The sequence below is a fragment of the Jaculus jaculus genome, chromosome 14, assembly GCF_020740685.1.
Source record: "Jaculus jaculus isolate mJacJac1 chromosome 14, mJacJac1.mat.Y.cur, whole genome shotgun sequence".
NCBI lineage: Eukaryota > Metazoa > Chordata > Mammalia > Rodentia > Dipodidae > Jaculus > Jaculus jaculus.
In genome coordinates, this window is record NC_059115.1 from 23533285 (window position 1) to 23559635 (window position 26351).

The following is a 26351-nucleotide window of genomic DNA, read 5'->3' on the forward strand; positions in this document are numbered from 1 at the left end:
CAGTGCTTCCATACTGGTATGGTGATCAGAGCTGCATCACAGCACTTATGTTCAGCTGAGCCCAGTGAACCACAATGCCTGTGCCTCCTCCTCGCTTCATATCAGCACATGGGCCTGAACCATCTCGCAATATCACAAGAACAAGCCGATTGTCATACAGTAAGATATTTTGGAAGAGAAAGATATTCACATAACTTTTATTACAGTAATGGTTAGAATTGTTCTATGACTGCTGTTGGTAATCTCGTTTTGTATATTATATATTATATACATATAAATATAAATAATATTTGTGTAATATTACATATTTTTATATATTAAACCTGATCACAAGTATGTATGCATAGAAACAAATATAGCATATATGGGATTAGATAATGTCTTACATTCAAGACATCTGCTAGGAGTCTTATAACTTTAGACTAAGATGGGAGGACATTGTATTTTCAAATAAGATCACATTCTAAGGTTCCAGGAAAACATAATGTAGGGGCCACTACTCAACCTAGTCCAGCTACTATCTCATCTCCACTCTACAGATAAAACAGTGAAACACAGAAAGGTTTTGGTCACTTTTCCAGGCTTAAGACTCAAGCCCAATATTTCTGCCTCTTCAGGTGTTTTTTTTGTTTTTTTCTTTTTCAGTCATTGTCAGTGTTATTCGTCTCTTCAAGGAAGATGCAGAACGGTGGGGCAAAGCCTGGGCCTGACATTTTCTCTGGGCCTCTGACTGAACATGGTTAACAAAACTCACCATGAGCCCCTGGAAGACTCTAGAATCAATGGAGTGCTCATGGAAGACGGCAAATGCCACCCAAATCTCAATGCGTTGAATAACGTGCATTGGGAAACCTCTAAAAATGTCGGTAGTCCCTCCATTTCCACTAAATTTGAAACATAAAGTGCGGAGGCAATGGTGCAGTGTGCAAGGCACTTTAGGGGCTCTGTTTGTGGTAATTCAAGCAGACTGCAGAAGCCCTGAGACTACATCTGGAGGCAAGCGGTGGTGAATGACACCACTAATCAGCACCTCTTGTTTCTCCGGCTTCTCGTACCAGGTCCACGGAGTGGAAGACTAAGGGAACTCAGCACTACCCGCCATCTGCACAAGTCTGAAATAAATCATCAGATAAGTAGTTTTAGGAAGAGTCTCCCCTCTCTACTGACCAAGCTAGCAATGACCCCTGAGAACTCGGGGCTCAATTCCATGAATGCAAAAATATGTCAATGTACAGGTGAAGAGTGTACACCAGAGCATCCAGCAGAGGCCAGACAATGAGTGGGCTCCCTGCCTCGGAACTATCCCGCTCCAATGCACAGATTTCACAACAGAATCAAAATAATGAAAAGCAAGCCAATATGAACACCCTAAATTATCATAATGCCTCAATAACTGAAACAAAACATACTGAAATAGATAAATGCCAATGACAAGTGTACTTTTAAAAGGACCAGTGACTTCAAAGACGATGCAAGAATGCAGTTCAGGGCCTGGATAAGAAAGTAGGCAACATGGAAGAGAAAGTCAACAATGTAGATGAACATTAAGATGCAGAAAAAAAATCCACATAGAAAATGAAAATAAAAATATCAATCATTCAAAGAAAAAAAAAAAAACAGGAGAAAGCACCACAGATAGATCAGATCAGGCAGAAGAAAGGATATCAGGGGCTGTAAACAAGACTGAGGAGACATATCCAGTCAGTGCTGTAGAAGAAAAATAAGAACGCATGACCACAACTTTCAAACACGCTGGGATGTGATGAAGAGAGTGAGAAACATAAGGGAGAGAAGAACAAACTATGTTTCAAAGGGAAGGCATAGGAAACATACTCAGCACTAGTATAGCAGGAAAAAAAAAAAAGAATTAAAATGTGGGGAAAGATATGGACTCAAGTATTGGTGGCATTTAGAAAAACAAGCACATATAATCAGAAAAGAGCATTTCCACATTACACTGAAGTTATAATATTAATAACTACATAACAAAGAAATAATATTAAGGGCAGTGAAAAAATGTCAACTTTTTTTTACAATAGTAGACTCATTGAAATTACCTAAGATTTCTCAGCAGAATATTAAAAGCCAGAAAAGCATGGTATGATGTAATCCAAGTCCTGAGAGCAAATAACTACCAATCAAGAATATCTACTAGTGGTTGGAGAAATGGCTTAGTGGTTAAGGCACCTTCCTGCTGCAAAGACAAAGTACCCAAGTTCGATTCTCCAGAACTCATGTAAGCCAGATGCACAAGTTAGCACATGCATCTTATTACAATCAGTTTCACATTCCTGATAGAAATCACCCAACCAAGAGCAGCTTGTGGGAAAAAGAGGTTTATATTGGCTTAAAGGCTTGAGGGGAAGCTCCACGATGACAGGGGAAAGGGATGGCATGAGCACAGAGTGGACATCACACTCTGGCCAAAATAAGGTGGACAACAGGAACAGGAGAGTGTGCCAAACACTGGCAAGAGGAAACTGGCTATAACACCCATAAGCCCGCCCCCAACAACACACTCCCTCCAGGAGGTGCACTAATTCCCAAATCTCCATTAGCTGGGAACCTAACACTCAGAACACCTAAGTTTGTGGGGGACACCTCAATCAAAACCACCACATTTCACCCCTTCCCCCCATAAACTGATAACCATATATGATATAAAATGCAATGCATTCATCCAACTTTAAAATTATCTATAGTTTTTATCAATTCCAGTGATGTTTATACTTCCCCATAGTCTAAGATCTTTTAGCTGAGCCATGATTCCAAAAAATAACCTCAAAAAATGCATAATGGCACAGAATAAACATTCACACTGCAAAAGATGGCATTGGGCATAGCAAAGAAATATTCTACCAATAGGATTAAATAGGGTAAACACCAAATTCTGTAGCTCCAAGTCCAACAACTCCACCCAGTGACAAGTCTCCAAGTCCAATAACTCTAACCAGCAACAAGTCTCTAGAGTTCCAATTCTGCCCCTCTGGCTAGGCTACTCACAGTCCTGGAAAACTTCATCTGGGCTGGCAGCTCTCCTTGTCAGCCATTTTATGGTCCTGGCATCTCCACAGGATCTCCATTGCAACCTACGGTTCATCCTCATGGCTCCATTGGGCCTCCATCCAGGCATCCAGTAAGCCTGCTTCACACTGCCCATGGCCATTTCCAAAACACAAGACATGTTGCAAACTCAATGACCCTCTCTTTCCTGCACTTCTTATAATCCCCAATACCAGGTAGGGTGTCAACTTGTTAATCCAGCAGGGGCTGAGGAGGGGGTGGAATAAAGCAGACTTTAAAGAACAGGACACTTCTTGAGCACTCAGTCCCCTTTAAAAGAGTCTACATTCTTCCTGTTGCCTCAGTGCAGGTCAGCTGGCCCAATCTCAAAGGTTGTAATCTCTCAGTTGCAGCTGAACAGGCAGCAGTGCACCCAAAGATTTTTTTCTATGCCATATCCTTCTCCTCACACCAGTTCATTTCTACACAAAGCAACCCTGCACAACTTCTCAGGATGTAGGCATAACAGCAAGCTTCCCACACAAACTGCTAGCCCAGTCCAGGCAAAGCTCTTTCTCACCCTCATAAGCCAAACCTCACAGTCCATAGTTCTTACTCCATTCAGGTCTTTCAACTCTGCCAAGAATAGTCCATCAAGCTGTACTTACAGCACTGTAAGGTGTCTCTTAGGCCAAGGTTTCAAATTGTTCTACATTCCTCTTGAAAATCAGCTCCAAGAGGCCAAAGCCACACAGTCAGGTGTCTAGCAGCAATCCCACTCCTCAGTAGCACTTTACTGTTGCAGTCAGGTTCACACTCCTGTTAGAAATCAGCCAACCCAAAGCAGCTTGTGGGAAAAAGAGGTTTATTTTGGCTTACAAGCCCAAGGGGAATCTCCACAATGGCAGGGTAAAATGATGGCACAAGCAGAGGGTGAATATCACCCCCTGACCAAAATAAGGTGGACAATAGCAACAAGAGACTGTGACAAACACTGGCATGGGGAAACTGGCTATAAAACCAATAAGCCTGCCCCCAACAATACACTCCACCCAGGAGACATTAATTCCCAAATCTCCATAACCTGGGAACCTAGCATTCAGAACACCTAAGTTTGTGGGGCACCTGAACCCAAACCACCACACATCTGGAGTTCGTTTGCAGTAGCTGATGCCCTGGCATGCCCATTCTTTCTCTCTCTTCCTCTCTCTCAAATAAAAAATAATAATAATAATATCTCTTTTGGTGGAGATTTCCCAGTGATTAAGGCACTTGCTTGCAAAGCCTTATAGACTGGGTTTGATTCCCTAGCAACCATGTAAACTCAGATGCACAAAGTGGTGCACGTGTCTGGAGTTCGTTTGCAGTAGCAAGAGGCCCTGGTGCACCCATATTTATTCTCTCACTCTTGCCTTGAAAATAAATTTTAAAAATATATTTCAAAAAGAATACTATATCCTTCAATATTGTCTTACAATATTAATGAAGAAGTAGAGAATTTCCATGACAAACACATGCTTAGACAAGTGATGAACACTAATTCAGCATTACTAAGAATACCTAAAAGAATGCCACACACAGAGGAAAAAGAAACACAGCCACAAACAAGAAACTCTGGAAACAATAAACTTAATGAGAGGAATAGATTAACAAATGACAACTGGGAAAGAATAAAAGATGTTCATTTCAGTGATACAGAAAGCTCCTGAGACACATATGAAGAAAATAAAGAACAAACTAATTCAACCAAGAAAACAACAAAATTACAGAAATCAGCTAATACCTTTCAATAATAATCTTGAATGTAAATCATCTTAACTGTCCAAATAAAAGATACAGACTGGCAGATTGGATCAAAACACATAATCCAACTGTTTGTTTTCTGGAAGAGACCCACCTCGTTTTCAAAATGCATACAGACTAGAAATCAAAGTATAAAAAAATATAGACAAAGAAACAGGAAGAAGTTAGGAGTAGCCATTCTTATATGTGTCCAAATAGATAACAGACCTTAAACAAAGTTACTCAAATATTAATACTGAGTTACTACATATTAATAAAGGGTACAAAATACCAATAATGTATGATGATAGTAATTATTTAGGCACTGAATGTTGATGCACCTTATTTCATAAAACAAACACATAAAGGGACAGATAAGTCTGGACAAAATAATAGTGAATTACTTAAACAGCCAAGTTTTGTCAACATATAGATTACCAAAACCAAACCAAACAAAACAAAGTCAGCAAAGAAAGATCTTAGTTAATCTACACCATAGATCATGGACTTGATGGACAGCTATAGAATATTCCATTCAAAACCACCTAATAGGGCTGGAGAGATGGCGTAGGGGTTAAGATGCTTGCCTGAGAAGCCTAAGGACCCATGTTCAACTCTCCAGGTCCTACATAAGCCAGGTGCACAAGGTGACACAAGCTCAAGGTCACACATGCGCACTAGGTTGCACAAGCGTCTTGAGTTCGATTGCAGTGGCTGAGGACCTGGCACACCAACTCTCTCGTTTTCTGTCTCTCGTGCACTCTCAGAAAAAAAAATTAAGAAGTCATTTTAAACCCATATCTGGAAATGGAAAACAAGTCAGAATCATATCCAGATAATGATTATGCTTTCCAATGTCAAGTTCCCACTAATCTTGGGCTATAAGAGGGTCTACACCTATTAAATTCTCTCTAAATTAACAATGGTTATCCCATTTAACCTCTGCTGAGTTCACTGTCCATTTGAAAATCTGCTTATCTCTTTCAGATAGGAGCAGGACCAGAGGAGATAAATGACCCATTGCATTTCATCTCAGGCCATCTTAAACCAGAGAGGAACTGTGAAAATGAGCAAGAGTGCTGCTCTCCTGGTGAACCTGATATCAGCACAAGGGTGAAGGAGACAGACACTGAGGACACTCAACACCTACCAAACCAGAGATCCAGAAACCCCTAATAAGCCCATCACTGAAGCAGATTTAAAACACACCCAACATGGCTCAGGGAACTTTTGTGAAAGAAGAGGTGTCAAGATTGTTCGAGCCACAAGTTGGGTCATTATGCATAGAGACATTGCTTCTCCCCCATAACTAACAGTTGCCCCCACAGAATGCATGACTCACAATTTCCATGGGGATGATCTGTATCCTCAACAAGAAGGGCCCTTCAGAAAGGGGCAGGGTGGCAGGAAAGGATGGTACAACGTGTGGTATTTCCTTACTAAGTATGTCTATAACTAATAAAATAAATTTAAAAAATAATGAAGGTACCAGCTCAAATGTAGTATGAGGCATCTTAGTATCTGCATAGACAGACTTATGATAAATATAGAAAAAATGAGAATACAAGTAGAATTAATAATTTATTTTCATGATTTCATAAATCCGGAGGTTGCCTTTCATGAAAGTATTTGCACTTGCCTCCAAAGCCAAAAGACACAGGTTCAATTGCCCCTTTACAGGCAAGCACATTCCACCACAAGTGAGCACCACATTGACATATATATGTGGCATATACCACACATAGTATATTACACAAGAAAAAATAAATTAGAAAGAAAATTAAAAATTCATTGAATCAAATGAAAATACAAGTAACTAGAACTTTAGGGATGTATAGCAGTTTTAAAAGGTAAGTTTAAATAGATGATAGAGATCAGAGGTTAGTGATATGGAGGCTAATAAAAGATAAAACAAAAGATTAATGAAACAGAGCTGATACCCTGAAAATATAAACAAGACTGATAAACCCTTAACAAAATTAATCAAAAGAAAAAAACATTAATAAAACCAGGAATGACAAGATATGGATCTTAGAGTAGACAATAAAATCCAAAGGACGATTAGGAGATACTGTGAACATTTGTATCACAATAAATTGAAATATCCAGAAAGAATGCATAAATATATGATCTACCAGAATTAGACAATATAAACAACTAAATAGATGCATAGCAATTTTCAGTCTTACTAGATTGAAACAGTAATAGTCCCCCAATTCCACAAAGCCCTGCACTCCATAGATTCATTGCTGAATTCTGCCAGAACATTAGAGAAAGCTAACACCTGTGCTCTGTAAATCATCCCTCCAAAAGGAAGGCACATGACACTACCAAAGCATTGCATGAAGTCAGCATTACTGACTTGGCAAAAAAATAGACTAGGACAAACAACAAAGGACACTTCAAGCCAACTTCTCTGATGAACATAGATGTGAAAATCCTCAGTAAGAGACTTGCAAAACAAATTAAACACCACATTTTAACAAACAAAATATATTTACATTCTATATAAATTGGTTTAATTCCACGAATACAAGGATGGTTCAATATATGCATACCAATAAATGTAATATGGCACATGAACAGAATCAAGGATAAAAATCACAAGACCCAGGCTGGAGAGATTGCTCAGTGGTTAAGGCACTGGCCTGCAAAGCCTAACAACCAGGGTTTCATTCCCTAGTATCCACATAAAACCAGATGTACAAAGAAGTGCATGCATCTGGAGTACATTTGCAGAGGCTAAAGGCCCTAGCACATATACCCATTCTGTCTGTGTCTCTTCTCTCTTTCTCTGCTTGAAAATAAATAAAATATCTTTTAAAAAATTAGAGGATCCTCTCAATAAATAACTAAAAATCCTTTATAAAATTTTTGAAAAAGATTCAACATGCTTTATGATGAAATTCCTGCAGACATTGGGGCTAGAATGAACATATTTCAATATAATCAAGATTATGTATGACAAATTTCTAACTATCAGTATACTAACTCCAGAAATACTGGAAAACATTTCTCTTACAATCAGGAGGCAGACATGGATGTCCACTCGCATTCTAATCCAGCAATGAGGCAAGAGAAAATATAAGAGGGATTCAGAAAGGAAACGAAAAACTAAAATTATTACCATTTATAGATAATAGGCTCCATACTTTAAAAAATCTAGACTTCCGGTCAAGAAATGCAAGAAAATCCAGACAGATCACCCAGTCCAACAAGGATCACGACTAACCAAAACATAGAAGAGTGTTTAGGATCAGAACATCAAGTGGAAGCAATAAACAATGCAACCCTGACCAAACTACTGCTAGAACTGACAGGAAAGCTACAAAGGATAGATAATCGTATGGATGCTACCATCACTAAACTAGAGCAATATGATAAGACACTGGAAGGAATTCAAAGAGAGCTAAGAGTTGAGGGAGAGTGAAAAAACGAGGACCTTAAAAATCAGCTGGCCACACTGAATGAAAACATAAAGAAATGCAAGGATGATTTCCAAGAATCATCAAGAAAATCAGAAAATGAGACAAAAAGGGAGCTGGACAAAGCGTTGAAAGTGATATATAGGAAAGTAGTAGAAAATGCAAACTTAATTGAACAAGTCCAAAACTCACTAGAGGCTCTCAAGAGTAGAGTCAGCGAAGTGGAAGATAGAAATTCTGATCTGGAAGACAGGATGGAAGAAACAGTTCGAGAGTCCAAAAATTTCAGTAAGTTCAAAAGTTCCTGTGAACAGAACATGAGAGAATTGTGGGATACACTTAAACGTCCTAATATCAGAATCATTGGAATACCAGAAGGAGAAGAATTTCAGACCAAAGGCATGGAGAACTTATTTAACACAATAATTGAAGAAAACTTCCTCTGTCTCTTAAAAGAAAGGCCCATCAAGATTCAAGAAGCAAACAGAACTCCTAACCGACTAGACCAAAGGAGAAACTCCCCAAGACATATTATCATTAAGACTCCAAACATTACACCAAGAAAAAAATCCTAAAAGCAGCTAGGGAAAAACAGCACACTACTTTCAAAGGAAACCCCATCAGAATTACTTCAGACTTCTCAATGGAAACCCTGAAAGCTAGAAGGGCCTGGAATTAAACTCTCCCAACACTAAGAAACTATGGCTTCCAACCCAAACTACTCTATCCGGCAAAAGTCTCCCTTATAATAGATGGTGAAAGGAAAATTTTCCATGACAAAATTCAGCTTTACAATTATATGAACACAAAACCAAACCTACAGAAAGTACTCCAGGAAATTCTCCACAGAGAAGAAACAAATAACCAAACACAAATGCCTATAAGAAGCAGATCACAGCAACCAAACCCAGAGTAGATAGAAAAAAAAAATTAAATTCCATGGAAATGCCAACACACCTCTACCACCACAACATGACAGGGATCAAATCAAATCTCACAGTCATCACCCTAAACATTAATGGCCTTAATTCACCCATCAAGAGACACAGGCTAACAGGGTAGATCAAAAAATTAGACCCCTCAATCTGCTGCCTTCAAGAAAGCCACCTTACCACTAAAGACAGAAACCTCTTCAGGGTGAAAGGGTGTAAAACAATATTCCAAGCAAATGGGAATAAGAAACAAGCAGGTGTAGCTATATTAATATCAGATAAAGTTGACTTCAAACCAAAAACAATCAAAAAAGACAAAGAAGGCTACTTCCTACTTATAAAGGGAACAATCCATCAAGAGGATATTACAATCATAAATCTGTATGCACCAAACACAGGGGCACCACAGTTCATAAAACAAAACCTACTTGACAATAAAACAGAAATAACCACCAACATTATCATAGCTGGGGACATTAACACACCATTATCAGTAATAGACATATCATCCAAACAGAAGCTCAACAGGGAAGTAAGAGAGCTCAACAAAACCATAGAGCACTGAGACCTAACAGACATCTACAGAACTTTCCATCTCCCCCCCCCCCCCAGACTACACATTCTTCTCAGCAGCCCATGGAACATTCTCTAAAATAGACCATATACTGGGTCACAAAGATAGCCTCCACATATTTAGGAAAATCGACATAATTCCCTGCATGATATCAGATCATAATGCTATATTCCTAAAAATCAACAACAACAACAAAAAAAAAACAAGAACCCCAACGGCAACTGGAAACTGAATAGCACACTCTTAAACAATAAATGGATAGTGGATGAAATAAAAAATGAAATTTCAATATTCCTGGAATTGAATGACAATGAGAACACATCATACCAAAACTTATGGGACACAATGAAGGCAATCGTCAGGGGAAAATTCATAGCACTCAATGCCTTCATAAAAAAGATAGAAAGATCCCAAATCAATAGCCTAACCATCCACCTAAAGGCATTGGAAAAACAAGAAAAATCCAACCCAAAGAGCTCCAGAAGGAAAGAAATAATTAAAATCAGAGCAGAAATTAATGAATTGGAAACCAAGGAAACAATTAAGGCAATTGACAAAACAAAGAGCTGGTTCTTTGAAAAAATAAACAAGATTGACAAACCTCTGGCCAATTTGATCAAGCAAAAAAAGGAGAGACTCCAAATTAACAAAATTCAAAATGAAAAAGGAGAGATCACAACAGACATCAGTGAAATTGGCAGAATCATCAGGACTTATTTCAAAAACCTCTACTCCACAAAACTGGAAAATGTGGAGGAGAGGGATAAATTCCTGGATGCATATCATCTACCAAAGCTAAACTCAGAGCAGATCAACAACCTCAATGAACCCATCACACTCATGGAGATTGAAAAAGTAATAAAAAAAACCTCCCAAAAAAGAAGAGTCCAGGACCAGATGGATTCCCAGCCGAATTTTATCAAACCATCATGGAAGAACTCAAACCAATCTTCCTAAAACTGTGCCACACAATTGAAGAACAGGGAAAACTACCCAACTCCTTCCATGAAGCTAGTATCACCCTAATCCCAAAACCGGGCAGAGATGCCACAAGAAAATAAAACTATCGGCCTATTTCCCTAATGAACATAGATGTAAAGATCCTGAACAAAATACTCGCAAACCAAATCCAACAACACATCAAAAGCATTATCCACCTTGACCAAGTGGGATTTATCCCAGGAACACAAGGGTGGTTCAACATACGAAAATCTGTCAATGTAACACACCACATAAACAAGCTTAAACATAAAAATCACATGATCATTTTGATAGATGCAGAAAAGGCCTTTGACAAGATACAACATCACTTCATGATCAAAACATTGGAGAGAATCGGCATGGCCGGTTCACATCTTACCATAATAAAGGCAATATACAAAGCTCCAAAGGCCCAAATAATACTTAATGGAGAGAGACTGGAGGAATTCCCATTGAGATCAGGAACAAGACAGGGATGTCCTCTCTCACCTCTGCTTTTCAATATAGTTCTGGAAGTCCTAGCCCAAGTAATAAGGCAGGAGAAGGAAATAAAAGGGATACAATTTGGAAAGGAAGAAGTTAAGTTAGCTCTGTTTGCTGATGACATGATTGTATATGTAAGAGACCCGAGAGACTCCATCCCAAAACTCCTGAAGGTGATTAACTCCTATAGCAAAGTAGCAGGATACAAAATCAATGCACAAAAATCGGTAGCATTTCTGTATGCAAATGACAAAGACACAGAAAAAGAAATAAAGGACATAGTCCCATTTTCAATAGCAACAACAACAACAAAAAAACATACCTTGGAATAACATTAACCAAGGAAGTAAAAGATCTATACAATGAAAATATAAAAACTCTCAAAAAAGAAATTGAGGAGGACTTGAAAAGATGGAAAGACCTCCCATGCTCCTGGATAGGCAGAATTAACATTGTGAAGATGACAATCCTACCAAAGGCAATATATAGATTTAATGCAATTCCAATTAAAATCCCTACAGTGTCCTTCACAGAGATAGAAAAAATGATCTCAAATTTCATATGGAAAGGCAGAAGTCCTTGCATATCCAAACATATCCTCAGCAAAAGAAATACCTCTGGTGGCATCACCATACCTGATATAAAGCAATATTACAAAGCCATAGTAATAAAAACAGCATGGTATTGGCATAAAAACAGGAGTATAGACCAATGGAATAGACTTGAGGACCCGGATTTTGGGCCAAGCAACTATAGCTACTTGATATTTGACAAAGGCCCAAACAATATAGACTGGAAAAAAGATAGCATCTTCAACAAATGGTGCTGGACAAACTGGATAACCACATGTAGGAAACTAAAACTTGATCCACACATTTCACCATGCACTACACTCAAATCCAAATGGATCAAAGACCTCAACATAAGACAAGAAACTCGAAAACTACTGGAAGAAAATTTAGGAAGTACTTTCCATGATATAGGAATGGAAAAAGACTTCCTGAATAAAACCCCAGTGGCTCAAGTTCTTAAACAGTCACTCAACCATTGGGATCATATGAAGCTGAAGAGCTTCTTTACAGACAAGCATATAACAAGCAAAACTAATAGAATACCCACAGAATGGGAGAAAATATTTGCAGGTTATCCAACTGATAGAGGCCTTATCTCTAGAATTTACAAAGAACTCAAAAGTCTAAACCATAAGAAGACAAATACCCCACTCACAAAATGGGGCACAGAGTTAAACAGGCAATTCACAGAGGAAGAGATACAAATGGCTAACACACACTTAAGAAAAAGTTCATCATCCCTAATCATCAGAGAAATGCAAATTAAAACAACTATGAGATTCCACCTTACCCCAATAAGGACAGCCAACATCAAAAGGTCAAATGAAAATAAATGCTGGCGAGGATGTGGAGAAGCAGGGACACTCATTCACTGTTGGTGGGAATGCAGGATAGTACAACCACTTTGGAAAGCAATATGGAGACTCCTGAAAAAGCTGACTATAGAAATACCAACAGACCCAGTTATACCCTTACTGGGCATCTACCCTAAAACCTTCAAACCAAAAGCCAGAGAGATTTGCTCAACCATGTTTGTAGCAGCTCAATTCGTAATAGCTAAAAGCTGGAATCAACCCAGATGTCCATCATTAGAAGAATGGATAACAAAGATGTGGTATATCTACACAATGGAATTCTATACAGCAGTAAGAAAAACGACATAAAGAAATTTGAGGAAAAAATGGCTGAACCTGGAACAGATCATTCTCAAAAAATCGACACATAGTCTCACTCATCTGCAACACCTAACCTGAATCTGCCCAAGATGCCTTACATACCCAGCAAGCACCTCATGGACTAAACAATAAGAAGTATGGGAGGGCGGGGAGGGAATCAAAGGGTGGAAAACAGTAATCTGGACCCAAACGGCAATGGTACCATAAAATTCTACTTCCTAAAAGACAGACAAAATGGCTGAACCTTCACTAGACCCTTACAGGAAACACCTGAACCACAAGACACTGGAGAGGGTAGGATCAAGACTGACCTAAATCTCCTACATCTTCCCTCCCTCCCTCTCCCCATCTCCCCTCTATCTCTCTCCTCTCTAACTCTTGTATATTAGTTATGTTTTTCCTCAATTTCTTAGTGGACACTGACCTGTAAACCCCACTTCCAGCTTGGGCCTACCATCCACAATGAGCTTTTGATCAGAGAAACCTACAAGGTTTCCCAAAACAATGACAGACTTCTGTCAGAGTACTTGATGACCCACCAAAGGCCAGTGGTAAGACCCTATTGCTGAAGACTCCATACGCAGCTGACACGTAAAATGGAATGACATGGCTGGAAGCCAGGAGAGAGTCAGTCCCCAGACAGTCAGTGTGTCTAGTGCCAGAATGCGCTACATAGGCGACTGGGGGAAATGACCAAGATCTGTCCAAGCAACACATTGTTTAACCTAATTAGCAACAAATAACCGGATGTGATGCCCACACAAGTGCAATAGTGGTGCACAGCCATGGTGAGGAATCAATTGCTCTTGATTTGGCTAACTGATCCATTCAGTGGTACTAGACCCATAGCTGGAGCTGGGAAACAAGTCAGAACCATACCCAAACACAAGCCCACTCTACAATATCAAGCTACCATCAATCACGGGGTATAAGAGGGCCTAAACCTATCATACTGTCTATCAAAAAAGTAAGTGTTATCTCAATTTTCCGGGTGCTAACTTACTCTCCGTTGGAGAATCTGCTTCTCTTTTCCAGATAGATGCAGATCCTAAGAAGAGAGCTGCCCCAACATACCTCAAAAGGGGCCCAACTGAAACTAAGGACAACTGGCGAAATAAGCAATGGTGATGTTTTCCTGTGAGCTGGATACCAGCACAAAGGGGAAGGAGATCAACGCAGAGAAAAATCAACTCCTACCAAATCAGAGAGCCAGAGCCTCAGAGACCCCCAACACCTCAGCACTGAAGCAGACCAAAAATGAACCCAACATGGCTCAGGGAAATTTTGCGGAAGAGGGGGTAGAAAGAATGTCAGAGTCACATGTTGGGTCATGATTTGCAGAGATATTTATCATACCAATAACTGGGGGCTAACTCCACAATGCACGACCCATTTTCATTAACAGGGAGGGTCTAATGGGAGGGGGTAGATCACAGATGAGCCTAAATAATGGTACCAAACTCCCTGTATTTACTGAAAAGAAAACTAATAAATTAAATTAAAAAAAATAATTTAAACAGAAAAAAGCCTTATGCATTTAAAACAAAACTGCTTTGAAGCCAATAAAATGTACTCACATGATAAAAAAAAATATAGACTACCATATAACTATTAGATCTGATAAAAGAAAAAACTGTCAGCAATGTGGTTAAGTATAAAATCAACATCCAAAAATCATTGCTTTCTGTAAGTCAGTACTGAACATGCTGACAATGAAATCAGAAAAACTACCCAACCCCCTTCACAGTAGCCTTAAACAATAAAAACCTAGTAATAAACCTAACCAAGAAGACGAAAGACATCTACAATTAAACTTGAAACACTGAAGAATAAAATTGGAGGAAACACAAGTAATTAAAGACATTCCTCACGGAAAATGTTAATAAAAATTAAATTTAATTAAAAAAAAGACATTCCATGTTCATGGATCAAAAGAAATGAATTTGTGATAATGTCTTTACTACTGAAACTGATCAATAGGTTCAATGTAATCTCCATGAAAATTCCAATAACACTTTTTACAGAAACAGAAAAGTAAAATTCATATGAAAACACAAAAGATTCCAAGTGGTCAAAATAGTCCTGAACAAAAAGACCAATGTTAGTGGCACCAACATAGCTGACCTCAAATTGTTCTCTTGAGCCATAAGAACCAAAACCATATTGGAACTGGTACAAAACCATATATGTAGACTAATGCATTGGATAGAGGATGCAGATATAAACCTGCATAGTTACAGGTTTCTACTTTTCAACACAGATGCCAAAACATACATTAGAGAAAAACAGCCTTGTCAACATATAGTGCAGGAGAACTAGATACCCATGTATAGAAGAATGAAACGAGCCTGAAACTTTGATACTATTTTAAGAAACACAGGTGAAACATTTCAAGAGGGTTGGCTATGGGAAGAGGATAGGTAAGGCAGAGAGTAGAGCATATGGTGGGGACAGGTAAACAAGATAAAATACATAATATATGTGCATGAGATTGACATAGTGAAGCCCATGCATTTGTACAGTTAATATATTCTAATGAAGGAGGAGGAGGGCGCTTCACAGATGCCGCTTTGTCAGCGGAACCCTGATGTTCGGCCAGGTCATCTTCACCTTCTTGAGTTCATGGAAGATCTGAGTCTGTACAATGTCTACATAAAGACAGCAGAAGACTCATTGCTTACAAAGGGCAGAGGTGCCTGGGGAGGACCAGCAGAGGTGCTTGCCAACTCAGAGAAGGCTTAGGAAATGAAAATACTCCTCAAAATAGAAAACAGCTTCTAAAGTACCGATGATGTTCAAGATGATGGTCCATGGGGATGCTGGACAGAGCCAGCAAATTAGGATTTGCAAATCCTAATTGGGATTAGGGAGTGATTTTGGCTAGCTGAGCACTGGGGAAGGCTGGGATCCACCACACCCTTGGGCCTTAAGTCCTCCTGGGTGAACTGAGAGCATGTACATGGTACTCTCCTCTCCTCAGAAGCTCAGAGCTAAGAAGGCAAGAGCCAGGAGCACTGGGCTCATCTGATTTAGAGCCTGCTCTCATCCAGGATGACTTCAGCACTACATACCCGATCACATCAGCAAAGACCCCTCCACAGAAAAGCACTCAGAAGACAGATTCAGAGGTGGTATCACTCTGAGATCACTGAGCAGGCTCATGTTCCAGCTCTGCTGTATGACTAAGGACAAGGCATGCACCTCTGAGCCTCAGCCTTCCTCAGAGCTCCTGCTCCTCCCTGTAAGAGTACTAGAGACACGTGGGTTTCAAATAGCAAACATAAATCCTCATGTACACATAACACAGAGCTCAGGGCTCATGGTTGATGTATTCTGAGTTAACTTTGGCTAGATGGTACCTTGGGAAGAAGGAAAGCCTCAGCAGTACTGGGGGTATACAGACTCCTGTTCCACAGAGAGACATGATAATGGAAGGTCGGAGGATTGCTGGGGCTCATGGGTCAGGCTCAGTGAAAGACTGTCTCAGACATTGTGGACAGAGGGAACTCAATAGTCACTGGTTCCCACACGTGCATGAACCATACACCAATCCACACACAAGTGTGTACACTGTATATACACATACCACACTTACTACACACGCACCAACAAAGATTCAATTCCTGTCTCTGTTCATTGACATTTGTAGTGATGGGCGGCATGAACTCTGGATTTCCAGATGCAAGAGCACAGTAGAAGCCAGCAGTCTGCACTCTGGAAAGTCCTGACAGCACCCGGCCATGCTGGCACCCTGAAGTCAGACCTGTGAGAACAGTGTCAACTGCTTTAGCACCTGGTCCGTGTATTGTAGGAGCAGCCCTAACGGACCAAGACAATGCTCTTCTGTGGAGGGGTCTTTGCTGATGTGATCAGAGATCCAGTGCTGAACTAATCCTGGATGAGAGTGAGCCCTAAATCAGATGACATTGGTCGTTATAGGAAACGACACATAGGGGCTGGAGAAATGACTTAGTGGTTAAGACATTTCCAGCAAAGCCTAAAAACCCAGGTTCGCTTCCCCAGTACCCATGTAAAGCCAGATGCAAACGGTGGGGCATGTGTCTAAAGTTTGTTTGCAGTGGCCGAAGGCCCTGGTGTGCCCATTTGCATGGCTTGGAGTGATGAGTCCACCAGCCACTTTAACACCAGGGGTTGCTAGAAGCTACCAGAAGTCTCCCTTAGAAGAAGCCTGCAGCAGGAGCCGTCCTTGCTCTCACCCACTCAGTGGACTTCCAACCTCCTGACTGAGGAGGTGATGGAGTGCTGGTGGCAGGACCCAGTCATGCGGTGGCCATTTGTGACAGGGTCACTGCCACTGGCCTATGGCTGATCAAGGCAGCCAGGCACTGTGCCTACTACCAAGTAGGTCTACAGGAATGACCTCGGGCCTACGGCCAGGTCCACAGGACCCAGTATAAATGAACTGTTAGTGCCCCTGGATCCTATAGGGGACCCATGTAACCAAACTGGCAGGTGCAGAGACATGGTAAAGAGAAACACTTGTGCCCTTCCCTCTGGTTATTAAGCCATTGAAACACTGATCTTTGGTAGGCCAATTAAGAGACAAGTAACAACAACAAGCAGAGAAAGGAGATTTATTCAATGTGGCTACTTTGGGAAGAGGAAGAAAGAGGTTCCCATCCTCCCCAAGAAACTGAACTTTCCCTAAGTCTCATGCTAGGAGGACAAGGCTGAGACATGGTGTCAACTAGAGGAGCTCTCTGGGAGAGAACAGTTTTAAAGCCTGACAGCTTGTCTGACCACCTTGCACGAGAGAGTAGAGTGAAGACGATGATGGAGCAGTTGTGGCCAGGAACATCTTCAGCACGACGGCATAGTTATGCATACTCTTGCCCTCTTTTTAAAGCTGAATCTCATGTCAGGACTCCAAATACGGATTTGGGGACCACTGGAACCTGGAGGAATCTTTTTCCTCTTCTCAGTGTGGACACATTGAATAAATATTCTTTTTGTACTTGATGTTACTTACCAATTTAATTAGTTTGTTGAGGACAGGCTGTCTTAGGGCTGCCAGGGCTTAGGCTCTGACCCTAACAACTCTGGTACCACCTGCACAGGAGTACTGGTGGGTGATGAACAGATCGATGTCTCAGAACCCCTGGATAACTCCTCCCAGCTCTAACCCAGGAAAACTATGGTATGGAGGGATTTTCATAAACTGAAGCCTCCTTAAACTTGAACTATGGCTTTGTGACTCTGAACAAGTGTTGGAAAGGAAAATTGCCACTGTCACCTTAGCCAATTCTGCCCAGATACAGGGGTGTGATGATTTGAATGTATAAGGTCCCCCATGGGCTCATGGGTTTGAATACTTAATCTCTAGTTTATAGCACTGTTTTGGAAAATTGGTAGAACATTTTGCAGGTGGAGTCTTGCTAGAGGAAGTGTGTCACTGGAGGTGGGCTTGAGGTTCGACCCGGGGCCCCACAAGCAATTGTTGCTTTCTCTTTCCTTCTCAGCTGATGTCATGCTGGCTTCCTGCCTCTGCCCTGCTTTCCCCACCGTGAAAGTCTTCCCCTTGAAAGATGAAATAAACTTTCTCCTTCCCCGAGTTGATTCTGATCAAGTATCCATTCACAGCAATAAGAAAGTATCTGATAAAGTGGCCTTCAGCTTGGAACTCCAAAAATCAGTTACAAGAGGCACTGATGTTCCTTAGCAGGACTGCCCAAGTCTTGTCCACAGGAAGTCAATTAATGAAGCAAGAAAAAGCAATTTGACCAAAGCCACTGCAAATTGCCACAAGGCAAGCCCCCAATTAACTCCTCATTAGTCGAATTCAATTAGGCTTTGGCACTATTATCAGTCACTGTGATGTGGCTGGCTTGGACTGTAAGTTCCACCTAAGGAAGTCATGGGTTTCAAATGCACTGAGACACAGAGATGTGACAGTGGCACCCACACCTCTGAAGGGACAGATGCCAATGAAGAATCCACAAAGCACCAGAATTCCAGGGGCATTTCTCCACTTCACTCCCTGGTAGTGACAGCATCCATGTCATGACAGGCCCAGAGACGTGGAAGGACCCACAAATTCTGGGTGGTTTTCTACTATGTGTATGAATATGTGGGGTGCATGTGTGTGCGTGTGCATGAGTGTGCCAGAGATCAACTCCAAATGTCTTCTCAGTTGCTCATTATCTTATTCTCTATGAAAGGATCTCACCCTGAACCTACAACTCACAAATTTGGGTGGATAAGCTGGCCAGTGAATCTCAAGGACCCTCCTATTCCACCTTCCCAGCCCTGGGATTACAGGTGCATGCCACCTTTCCAGCTTGTCTGTGGGTGCTTGGGATCCAAAGTCAGGTCCTCATGCATGCATGACATATGCATTAATGACTGGGGAATTCCTCCGGCCCCCAGTAACTTTTGATACTCATGAACTCTTATTCATGCTATCACCTTGGCGAGGCACTGTGTGTAGACATGGAACCAAACTTCTGGATATGTTGTTGTGGGGGGTGAGAATGGGACTAACACTCACGTGGATGCACTTTGATGAAAACAAAGTGGGCAACCTTCCTGTGTGAGCAGGCCTTTTATTTCCTGTAGGGGCCCTGGCTGGCTCCATCACCCATACTGCAGATTTGTATTTCTCAGCTACCATGATTTTGTGGCATCAGTTCTTTTGTTGTTGCTGCGATGAAATACCCAACCAGAAGCAGCTTAAAGGCAAGGAAAGGGTTCAATTCAGCTTATCACTTTTTTAAAAAAAATTTTTATTTATTTATTTGAGAGCGACAGACACAGAGAGAAAGACAGATAGAGGGAGAGAGACAGAATGGGCGCGCCAGGGCCTCCAGCCCCTGCAAACGAACTCCAGACGCGTGCATCTGGCTAACGTGGGACCTGGGGAACCGAGCCTCGAACCGGGGTCCTTAGGCTTCACAGGCAAGCGCTTAACCGCTAAGCCATCTCTCCAGCCCTCAGCTTATCATTTTAACAGGAAGTTTCATAATGGCAGGAAAATCACAGCAGAAGCCAGAAGCAAGGATCACATTGTCACATCATCACATCACAGGGAGGAAGCAGACCAGAGAAATGCATGCTGCATGCTCAGCTAGCTTTCCCTTTGTTATGTTGCCCAGAAGCCCAGCCCATGGGATGGTGCCACCCACAGTTAGGTCAGGGCCTCCCACATCATCTAATCTAAAACAGAAGATCCCTCAGGCATGACCAGAGATTTGTTTTCATGATGATTACAAATCTTCTTTTCAAACTCAGACTTCAGAAAAAAATCCACCACTGCTCTATGGAGAAGAAGAGTGAGCTCTCAAATAATGTTGAATACCCCTTTGGCCTAAACTGTTCTCACTCTTGGTTAGAGAATCTTCTTTATTTTATAGTTGGCAGAGTAATGGAAAACTAAGATCCATCAATAAGACGAGAAGATAGCTGCCTCCCACCTCCTCGTTCTCGGTGCCCTGTGCCAGTCTGTGTGTGGGTGGGCCCTGTGGCGTGGAGTGAGTAGGTTAGACACCTGTTTCTGGGCTCCTCCCACCTCTGGTCTGGGTTCCCTGCATGAACAGCATGCTGGTAGGCCCATCGGTACAGAGAATAGGCCAGACCCCTCCTTCCTGGCTCCTCTCAGTTCCCTGGTTCATGTTCCCTGAGCCAGTCTGTGTGCTAGAGGATGCAGCGCAGAGTAAGTAGGCCAGATCCATGTTCCCTAGCTCTTCCCAGTCCCCTGGTCCTGGTAGGTCCCACTGTGCCTTGCTTGGTCCCTGTGTGAGCTGTGGAATCAGGCCTTTTGCTCTGGTATCCTGACTGGCCGCTAGGTACCAACAATCCTGCTCACCTGTGTCAGAGGGTGCATAGGCCAAAGGAAAAAAATCTTTCTTCCTCATTAATAAAATGAGTCTTCTTAAAATGTGTAGACAGCAATGCAAAAAAAGCCAATGGAAGTCAGAAAACTAAGAGACCTCCACCAAGGATGCCTAGTCCTACAATGGAAGCCTCCAATGAAATCATAGAGAAATCAACAGAAATTCATTCCCAAAATGAAAACATAACAACCAATGAGACATTGATCAAAAAAATTGCTGAAATGGAAGCAAACCATCAAAGAACAATAATCATGTCAATGAAATTGAATGGAATCATCTCCTAGAGTGTTCAGCTTTTGACAGTAGGCTTGATTTGATGAAAGAAAACATTAGAACCATCCAAAGAGATATGAATAAATTGAAGGTAAGTCAAGAAATGGAAAATCTCAACAACTTGTTGATTAAGCTTAAGGAAGACTTGATCAAATACAAGAATGAATTCTAGGCAGCATCAAGAAAATCAGAACTCAAATTGAAATCATACCTCAAAAAGGAGATGGACATGATGCAAGATAACACAACAACAACAAAAAAAACCTGTAAATCAAATAGAAATTATAAAAACCTCTCTAGAACCCCTCACCAACAGAGTTACTCATGTGGAAGACAGAATCTCTGACCTGGAAGACAAGACAGAGGAAATTGGTTGGAAGGCCAAAATCTTTGCTAAGTTCAAAAAAAAAAAAAAATCAAGTGAACAGAATATGAGTGAACTGTGGGACACCCTAAAAGAACCAAATATCTGGATCAGGGATATACCAGAAGGAGAGGAAATCCAGGCCAGAGGCATAGAGAACATATTCAACAAAATTATTGAAGAAAAATTTCCAAGTCTCTCAAGAGAGGCCTATCCAAATACAAGAAGCCCACAGAACACCAAACAGATAGGATCAAAGAAAAAACTCTCCAAGGGCTGGAGAGATTGCTTAGTGGTTAAAGTACTTGCCTGTAAAGCCAAAAGACCCAGGTTCAATTCCCCAGGACCCACATAAGCCAGATGCACTAGGGGGTACATGAATCTGGAGGGGGTTTTGCAGAGAACAGAGGCCCTGATTCTCTCTCTTTCTCTTTCTCTCTCTCTCTCTCTCTCAAATAAATAAAGAAAAGTAAAATATTTTAAAAATATAAAAAGAAGAAACTCTCCAAGACACATCATAGTTAAATCTCTTAACAATGAAAACACAGAGAGAGTGTTAAAAACAACAAGAGAGAAACAACTGGAAACATACAAAGACAATCTCAACAGAATTACATCAGATTTCTCAATGGAAACCCTGAAAGCCAGAAAGGCCTGGAATTAAACACTTCGAAGTATAAAAACCTATGGCTTACAACCTAAGCTACTTACCTAGCAAAGGTATCCCTCATAATAGATGGTAAAAGAAAAACTTTCCATGACAAAAGCCAAATCTATGAATATATGAACACAAATACAAACTTACAAAGAATACTTGAGGGAATACTCCACACAGAACAGTCAAACAACCATTCTCAAGAGCCAACAAAAAGACGGTCACAATAACCAAAATAGACCAGACTCAAAACAGTACAAAACACAAGCAATCATCAAACCCCATAAAACACCTCATCATGCAAGGATTAATTCAAACCTCACAGTAATAACCTTAAATATTAATGGTTTTAACTCATCCATCAAAAGACACAGACTGGGGAAATGGCTTAGTGGTTAAGGTGTTTGCCTTGAAAGCCTAAGGACGCAGATTTGATTCCCCATGACCCACATAAGCCATATGCACAAGGGGTCATGTGCATCTGGAGTTTGTTTGCAGTGGCTAGAGGCCCTGGCATGCCCATTCTTTCTCTCTCTAACTACCTATTTCTCTCTCTCTTTCTCAAATAAATAAAATAAGGACACAGGTTATCAGGACTGATTAAAAAAAGCTGGACCCTTCTATCTGCTGTCTTCAAGAAACCCACCTCACCACTAAAGATAGACACCTCCTAAGGGTTAAAGGTTGGAAAATGATATTCCAAGTAAATGGAAATAAAAAAAACAAGTGGGTGTTGCTATATTAATATCTTATAAAATAGACTTTACACCAAAAGTATCAAAAAGGACAAAGAAGGCCACTTCTTACTCATCAAGGGAATGATCCAACCTGAGCACATCACAATCATAAATATATATCCCCCAAACACGGGGGCACCACAGTTTATAAAACAAAATCTACTCTACAATAAAACAGAAATAAACACCAACACCATCATGGTCAGAGGCTTCAATACTCCACAATCATCAATCTCCACAGATCATCCAAGCAGAAAATCAACAGGGAAATAATAGAGCTCAGCAGCATCATAGATCTACTAGACCTAACAGATATCTACAGAACTTTCCACTCCAACTCTACAGAATCACATTCTTCTCAGCAGCACATGGAACCTTCTCCAAAATTGATCATATATTAGGCCATAAAGCATGCCTTCATAAAGTCAGGAAAATTGAAGTACCTTCCTGCATCATGTCAGGTCACAATGCTTTAAAGCCAGGAATTAACAACAAGAGACACATCAAGAACTTCACTAGCTCCTGGAGACTAAACAGTGCACTTTTAAACAACAAATGGGTTGTGGAAGAAGTCAAAACAGAAACTGTAGGAGATAGTTAACTGCTTACCATGAGACATGCCACCTCTACCACATCTCCCAGGGTGCAGGAGAACTTGCAGAGGTGGCGGCCATGTGAACATCGCTCTTACTGCTAGTCTGACAACCAGTTCCAGGGTGATGGTGACAGACACAGTGATCAATCAAAACCTATCAAAGGACACTTCCTACTGGACTAGTGTGGATCGTTCTGCTGAAGCTGGTTCTCTGGGGTCTTTCCACCCCTATTTCCTCCCTTGCCCTCCATCTTCCTCCCTCGGAGGCAGTTGCTGATCCTGGTCTCACCCTGAAGTGCTTGCTCACTCCACTGGATCAGCCTCTGCGACTGTCCCCAGGTCAGGTCGCAGGGCCTTGTGCATCAGGAGTCTCGTGCCGAAGGAGGAAAGGACAACACACACCACATGCCACCCTCTGAAGCCTGGCTGGGTTGCTGTGGCATGAAGTAGATGCCGCTTGCCTGCTGGGCCACACACAGCCCATGGTGGGCTCGGCCTTCCCAGGCATCACATCTTACAGTTATTTCCTAATCAGTGCTTGAAAAGAGGGTAAGCCTATGATACACCAGGGAGCTACAGGAGATGGGATTGGAGCATTTTGGGGTCATAAAGGAGCTGTTTGGGGTGCAAAATTGAATAAGGATGCCACCAAATGTTCTGCAGCAGCTGCCGACTTCACAGCCAACATGTGGGATGCTGTCTCAGGGGACGAACTAATGAGCTGGCTCATACGCACATTGTCAAGACTCTGGGTTTCACACAGGACAGCTATTATTTGCTAATGGGGAGACAGGATAAACTGTTAGGCATATATGATCTGAGTAAACCTGAAGCAGGGCCTGAGGAGATCAGCATCCACACTGCGTACATCGAGAAGGCCCTGTGTGCAGCAAGGATGGGCACATCCTCTCAGCCAATGAACAAACTGTTCACCTTTGGGTTCGGGCTACTATGGCAGAAGTGAAGGCTCTAAATTTTAGTATGACTGTCAGCAGTATGGCAGGCATATAGTCCTGAGGGCGAGATCCTCGTTATTCCTTATGGACAATCTATTGATTTTCATAGGGCAGTCAGTTTGGACTCCATCAAATCCTTTGAGGATCTTGCAACCATCAACTCTGCATCTCTTCATTATGAGAAGGAATTTCTTGTACTTTGGGAGTATGACGATAATTGTGGAGAAGAGCTGGAGTCCTACGAGGGACACGTTGGTCCCACTGACTGTGTGAGGTTTGGTCCTGATGAAGAACTCTATGCAGTGTGTCTGAAGAGGGGACACTGAGACTACGGCAAATAATAGTGGGGAGCACTTAAGGCTTGGGAAATGTGTGCTTCCTGAAGAAAAAGCCCAAGATGAGTTTTCAGGAAACTGCACGGAAGGAGCTTGAAGAAATTACTTCAAGGAATTCCGACTCCATCTATCTTCAGGTCCTGAAGTTAAGGCCTGAACTTGAAGCATGTTCCACAGCAGTGAGTGTATCATTATGGGCTAAACGAGAAGCAGAAAGATGTATCAGCCGTCCAGGGTGACTCTGCTTCGCACAAAGAGGGCAGGAAATAATGAGGAATATGAATTAGATCCAGTGCTTGAACTACTAACTTAGTAGGTGGTTGTGCTTTTATAGTACAGCCTCCTGTACTTTTTAATGAGTATGTGCAAGCCAACAATATTGCAATTATTTCTGTTATGGGGAAGAAAAATACACTGGCCTATTTTCTGACTTTCCTTTCAAAACAGGTGCCTTTTTCTTCTTTGCTTTAGAGTTGTAAAGAGGAGGAAATGCATGATGAAGTAACTGATTTGATTTCTCTTTCATTGTACACTGCTTCTTAACATGTAATTATTTTCTAGTTCTCTAAGTAAAATGTTTCTAAAATGAAACAAACAAAACACTATCAAAGCATAAATCCAGAGGCGACAGTGAGTTAACCTAAATCCGAATCCCAATAGGCCAACCATGACTCAGGGGACATTGTGGAAGAAGGGGCAGAAGGATTGTAAGAGCCACAGAGTGGGTAGGAATATCCTGTGGGACCATCCCCCCACTACCCCGCAGGGACTGATTGAAGCCTCCATGACCATACAGTGAATACCATAACCCCACTGAGGAGCGTCCCAAGTGTAACAGGAACAGGGGTGAGGGGATTTAAAAAATATAACCTTTTATAATATATATAAAATAAAATTAAAAGTGAAAAAAATAATCACTTTGTCAAGTTGATTCAATCTTGTCAAATTGACAGCTGAGCAGGCCTATAAAGTTAGAGAATCCACAGTCCTGTCAAGATGACAGACAGAGATTACATCACATCTGTGAATGAGTTAGTTCTTCAACAACTCTCTTTCTATGTGTACATGCATGCTATCACTCTGTCTTTCTCTGGAAAAACCCAAACAATGTCCTGGCAGAACAAGGCATGGCCAGAAGTCAGCACCTGCATTCCATTCCCTACAGGCTTTGGAGCCTCTGAGGCCAACACTTCTGCAGCCACCTGGCTTTCCCCCACTGCCACATCAAGAGAGCAGGGGAAGCTCACATTATCTGGTACTTGATGGAAAATACCAGTCCCTGTATACAGAGAGAAGAACATGGGGAGAGGCCCCCCGTGGAGTAGAGCACCACAAAGAAGCACTGGACTGGAGCCCAGAAGGTCTTTGTGTGGTGACTAAGATAGCCAACTGCCTGACCATGACCAGGGAGCCCCAGCCTGCATTGGTGTTCACCTGTGAGATTGTACAACTGGTGTCATGGGGATGAGGCACAAGATGACTGAGGACAGATGACAACCAGCCCTGGATGACGTGTTTCAAGACTTGGTGCTATGAGCTAAATTATATTTCCCCAAATCCATATGCTGAAGTTCTAACCCCAAGTACCTCATAATGCAGCCTTTACTGGAAAGAGGGCCTATGAATGGGGTCATTAAGGTTCAGCAAGGTCACTTGGGT

General features: G+C 41.4%; 1 protein-coding gene and 1 pseudogene across 3 annotated transcripts in view; one reads left to right on the plus strand and one right to left on the minus strand.

The window, feature by feature from the left end:
* Stk32b (serine/threonine kinase 32B) overlaps positions 1-26351 on the minus strand; it is a 397429-nt gene that overhangs the window by 262638 nt on the left and 108440 nt on the right. The gene's annotated exons all lie outside the window — the stretch shown is intronic.
* On the plus strand, positions 737-24931 carry LOC105944871 (annotated as a pseudogene).